Source organism: Aedes albopictus, chromosome 2 (assembly GCF_035046485.1).
Source record: "Aedes albopictus strain Foshan chromosome 2, AalbF5, whole genome shotgun sequence".
Taxonomy (NCBI): domain Eukaryota; kingdom Metazoa; phylum Arthropoda; class Insecta; order Diptera; family Culicidae; genus Aedes; species Aedes albopictus.
Window position 1 is genome coordinate 381,118,152 of NC_085137.1, and position 5,366 is coordinate 381,123,517.

Here is a 5,366-nt window from a genome sequence, read left to right on the forward strand (position 1 = left end):
AAACTGTTTTGTTAATTTAATCATCAAAACAAAGGTATTGGAATCCAATAAAATCACGTTATACTCAGAAAAATGAGCTCTTTCGAGTGAGCTAAAGAAAAAAGCAATATTTTATTCACTAAACAACCCAATTAATTTTGGGCATCAAAATGAGGTTCTTAAAAACTTAAAAGAAATCATAGTGACTCAGGAAAAGGTGATCTTTCGTGTAAAATATTCTCCGTGAAGTTGAAACCCGGAATTTTCGACTAGCGAAGTTGGATTTATTTCTCCAAATCCGTGCGTCGGACTAACTTCGGAAGTGCCACAGTTAAAAATAATGTAATGTGCCTCGATGTAATTGGGATTTAACGTAAAAAATCCGATGTAACAGTGATTTTCTGATGCAAAATTACATCGGTGCGATGGCAAATTACACCATCTCTGAAATTACACAAAAATATAATATCAACTTTTCTTTGCATCGATCCTGTGTAATTTTCACGTCGAAAGAATGTGAATATTACACAGAAACTGCTGCAACCAAGTGGTTGCGTTTAAAATGTGTACGTTTACACAAAGTCGATGCGATATCGTATTCCCCTCGATGCGATAATGCATCTCGCAACACTGCGCAGATTGTTGTGATCGACCAACGCAGACAGAATGAAGCTGCCATGTTTAATTTGGAAAAGCAAGTGTTCAAGTGTTTTCTGGATATTTTCGTCGCTATTTTCGCTATTTTAAAGGTAATTGAAATATTTTGCGACTATTTCTTTGTTTATTATATAATTATTTGATTATTATAGGTGAAATCAACGTGCCAGCGGTTCTGACCACGCAAAGTAGGAACGAACCATAGCAGGAACCGCTTGGTCGATTGATCACTATCCCGCTGCTAATCCGACCAACTTCCACAGATCAGTGGACATCTCTGACCTTCTGGTTGTTCACAACCTGGTTTAAATGTGTCCCCCGGAATAATAACTCCCAAGTGTCGTCGCTGCCGCCTAATACCGTAAATTGAATCCTGTTCGTAGATCAGTGGCAAACCCTGAGAATTTCCCGCAAAGATTTGGCCACTCCAGATCTTCCTCTGCACACGATGCTTTTGCCGTACACCGGAACATGGGCACCCGCAAACCTAACGCTGCACAAATTGGAGGATAAACAGCTGGAACCGCTGGAACGGACGATCGTAGTTAACAATCGAGCAAAAGTACGAAATGCGCGTTCCCGTCCGCTACCGGAAGTCCCCGGAGAACGATCCACAGTAAGTTTCGTTGCGTCTTAGTATGGTACAGCTAAATGATTACGTTTTTTTTTTGTTCTTGCAGTGTGGATGTACCAAATCGAACAGCTGGAGTTCTGCTTGAACAATCAACCCGCCTACACATCCGGTCACATGGAAAATTTTTTGATGAGCCGTGGCAAGAAGGACAGTCGTTACCAGCTGCGCATATCCCATGCGGACGATACGTTTCATTACTTTGCCACGATGACCCAAAGGAGATTAACATGGCGATCCGATGAGCCAAGCTGCACTGGTTGCACATTGCGTACCCCAGCGCATCCGAAAGCGATCTGGTCGATTACCTAACGCACGATTTCGCCCGGAAGGGCTGGCACCTCAAGACGGGACCCCAAACGACCGACAACTACAATCTGGAAGCTCATGTACCACGACGATCCGCTAGATGCCCACCTGAAGGAGGGAGATTTTCCTCGGCAACCACTTGGATGGGTACAGCGTGCGGATAGGGGCATCGTTTGGAGAAATGGTCAGCGCTTTAGTTTTACGCTGTTCTCACCGGAACGACGTACAACCTGTCGTCGCACAGCGAGCAGGTCCGCGACAAGTGGATGATCGTTATGCAGAAGCGATACCTGAGTCTGCAGCATATTTCGAGTAAGTTTCTATGGGTGATGATTATTTTTTGTTGTACCTTGTTTGATTGCGCGTAACATGATTGTTTACTTTAAGCGACCTCTGATTAGTTCAGAGGTTCAGGAGCTCTTCGGCATTTCCTCCAGAAGTTTCACGAAAAATCCTCCAGAATTTCTGAAAAATGACTCCAGAAGTTCTAACGGAAATTTCTTCAGGAGTTCTTCGAGATTTTCTTTGTGAGTTCCTCCAGGGATCTACAGAAATTTCTTAAAGTATTATTCGTGTATTCCACAAGGAGATCTGCGGAAAATCCACTAGGAAATTACGGGAAATCCGTCAGAAGTTCTGGACTTCCCCCTGAAGTTTCTTCTGGAACTCCTCTAGGAGTTCTTTAAGAGTTCCTTCGAGAATTCCTCCAGGAAAGAGACAAATGTCGAGAACGGTAGTCAAACAAAACAAACAAACTAAACAAAAAAAAATCCTCCAGGAATTATTTTTCGGGAATTCTTCCAGAAGTTCTTAAAGAGTTTTACGGGAATTATTTAAAGAGATCCTTCGAGAATCCCTTCATGAGTTCTTCCGGGAATTCCTCCAGGAGCTCTTAGCGAAATCATCCAAAACTTTTATCGAGGATTCCTCCATAAGTTCCTTCGGGAATTTCTTCTACTATTACTTAGGCAGTTGTTTTAGGAGTTTCTCCTGGGGCTCCTCAGATATGTATCTACAGCAGCTCTTCATGAAATCTTCCAGGAGTTCCTCGGCAATTTCTTCAGGAGTTCTACGGAAATTTCTTTAGGAGTTACTTTGGGAATTTCTTCAGGAATTCCATCAGGTATTCATTTGGAAATCCCTCTAGGAGTTGTAAGTGAATTCCTCCAGAAGTTCTTCGGGAGTTTCTTCGCGAATTCTATCAAGAGTTTCTCCTGGATTTACTGCAATAGTTTCTTTGGGAATTCCTTCAAAATTTCCGTTGCGAATTCATCCAAGAATTCTTTCGGAAATTCCGCCAGGAGTTCCTTTGGGGTTTCCTCCAGCAGTTCCTTCAGGAAATCCTTCAGAAGCTCCTTGGAAAATTCGTTTGAGAATCTCTAGGAATTGTACGGGAATTCTTCCAGAAGTTCTTCGGGCGTTTATTCCGGGAATTTCTTCAGGAATTACATTAAGAGTACTTTTGGAAATTCCTCAAAAAAAAACTAAGGGAGTTCCTCTAGAAGTTTTTGTCCGGAGTTCCTTCGGGAATTCCTCCAGAAGTTCACTCCGGAATATCTCTAGGAGTTGTACAGGAATATCTTCAGAAATTCTTCTGAAGTTTCTTTAGATTTTTTTCCAGGAATCATTTGTGAATTACCTAAAGAGTGCCGTCGGAAATTCCTCCATGAGTCCTTTAGGATTTCTATAAGGAGTTCTTTTAGGAGTTTCTTCGGGGATTCCACCAGAAATCCTTTCGAGAATTTCTTCAGAAATTCTTTGAGAATACTCCCAGGGGGCCCTTCGGGATTTCTTCCTTGAGTTCTTTGGGAATTCCTCCCAAATTTGTTCAGGAGTTCTTTGAGGATTCCTTCAAAAGTTGTATGGTAAATACTCCAAGAGTTCTTTGGTAGTTTGTCCAGCAGTTTTACGAGAATACTTCCAGAAGACTGGAGGTTTGAGTGTTCGACTGTTTGGATGCACTAGATGTTGGATTTCTCGGCTATGCACTCACCAAACTCCTTGGAACGACAACTGCATAGCCGAGAAATCCAACATCTAGTACCTCCAGAAGTTCTTCGAAAATTCCTCCAGAAGCTCTTCCAGAATTGCTCTAGTAGCTTTTTTTTTTAAATCCTTTCAGAAAATCTTTGGAAATTCCTTCAGGAGTTCCTTCGGAATATCTTGCAGAAGTTCACTGATATATGTTGTCCTTTACTGGCATCAGGTTTGACAGAAACTCCCTATCGAGAAAATTAGGATGCGATTTCTGCGAATTTCTGAGGAGAAAAAATAAAACTCAGAAATCACTACGCAAAACCTCAACAGCACCGAGCTGAGCTTGTCGCGCAGCGATGAGTTCGTCCAATACTCATAATTGCGTGTTGTGTTTCTCACGTCCACTTACTCAAAAAGCTCTCGCGAGTTCCACTCCCATACAAAGAAAGACTCTCGAGGCAAAAATCGCACTCTTTTATCCAAAATCATTAACGGCTCTATTTACGGATCCAAGAGTTCCTCGGGTATTATTCATCCATGAGTTCCTCGTGAATTCCTGTAGGAGTTCCTCGAGGATTCCGCCTGAAGGTACTCGGGAATTCCTCCTGGAGTTTCCCGGAAATATCTCCAGGAGTTCCTCGGAAATTCCTCCACTATTTGCTCGGGAATTCTTCGAAGGATTTCCTTGCGAATTCCTCCAGGAGTTCCTCGGAAATTCCTTCAAGAATTCATTTGAAATTCCTCCAGGAGCTCCTCGGGAATTACTCCAGGAGTTCATTGGGAATATCCCCTGGTGGTCCCTTGAATTCCTCCGGAAGTTCCTCCATGAATTCCTCCAACAGTTCCAAATTGCTCTAGGAGTTCCTCGAAAATTCCTCCTGGAGTTTCCTGGAAATTTCTCCAAGAGTTCCTCGGATATTCCTCCACTAATTCCTCTAAGGAGTTCCTCGGAAATTCCTGCTGGAATTTCTCGGGAATCCTTCCACGAGTTTCTCAGAAATTCCTCCAGAAGTTTTTCGGGAATATTATCAGAAGTACCTCGAGAATTCCTTCAGGAGTTCCCCGTAAACATCTGCAGGAGTTTTCCGGAAATATTTCCAGAAGTTTCTAGGGAATTTATTGTGGAGTTCCTCGGAAATTCCTCCAGGAGTTCCTTGGAAATTTCTCCAGAGTTCCTTGGAAATTTCTCCGGGAGTGCCTCAGGAATTACTCTAGAATGTCCTCAAAGATTCATCCAGAAGTTCCCAGTTCCAAGTTTTTCCAAGAGTTCCTCGGAAATTCTTCCATCATTCCCAAGTTGTTCCTGGAGTTCCTCGGAAATTCCTCCTAGAGTTACTCGAGAATTTCTTCAGGAGTTACTCGAGAATTGCTCCAGGAGCTCCAAAAAATATCTGCAGCAGTTCTCCGGGAATATCTCCAGAAGTTCCTCGAGAATTCCTCCAGGCAAGCCTCCAGGAGTTCCTTGAAAATTTCTAAGGAGTTCCTCGAGTATTGCTCCAGGAGCTCCTAGGATTCCTTCAGGAGTTCCTCGAGAATTTCTCCAGGAGCTCCCCAAAAATATCTGCAGCAGTTCTTCGGGAATATATCCAGAAGTTCCTCGGAGATTCCTCTGAAATTCATCTAGGAACTCCTCGGGAATTCCTCCAGGAGCTACTCGGGAATTCTTCCAGGAGTTCCACGGAATTTCCTCCTGAAGTTGTTCGAGAATTCCTCATAGTGCTTTTCTAAAATTACTCTAAGAGTTCCTCGGGAACTATTTAAGGCAAATTTAAGGAGTTCCTCTGGAATCCCTCCTAAAGGTCCTCTGAATTCC

General features: G+C 42.9%; 1 pseudogene; it reads left to right on the forward strand.

Moving 5' to 3' along the window:
* The first annotated feature begins 336 nt into the window (after window positions 1–336).
* LOC109409411 (arf-GAP with dual PH domain-containing protein 1-like) lies at window positions 337–2,305 on the forward strand (annotated as a pseudogene).
* Window positions 2,306–5,366: the final 3,061 nt, after the last annotated feature.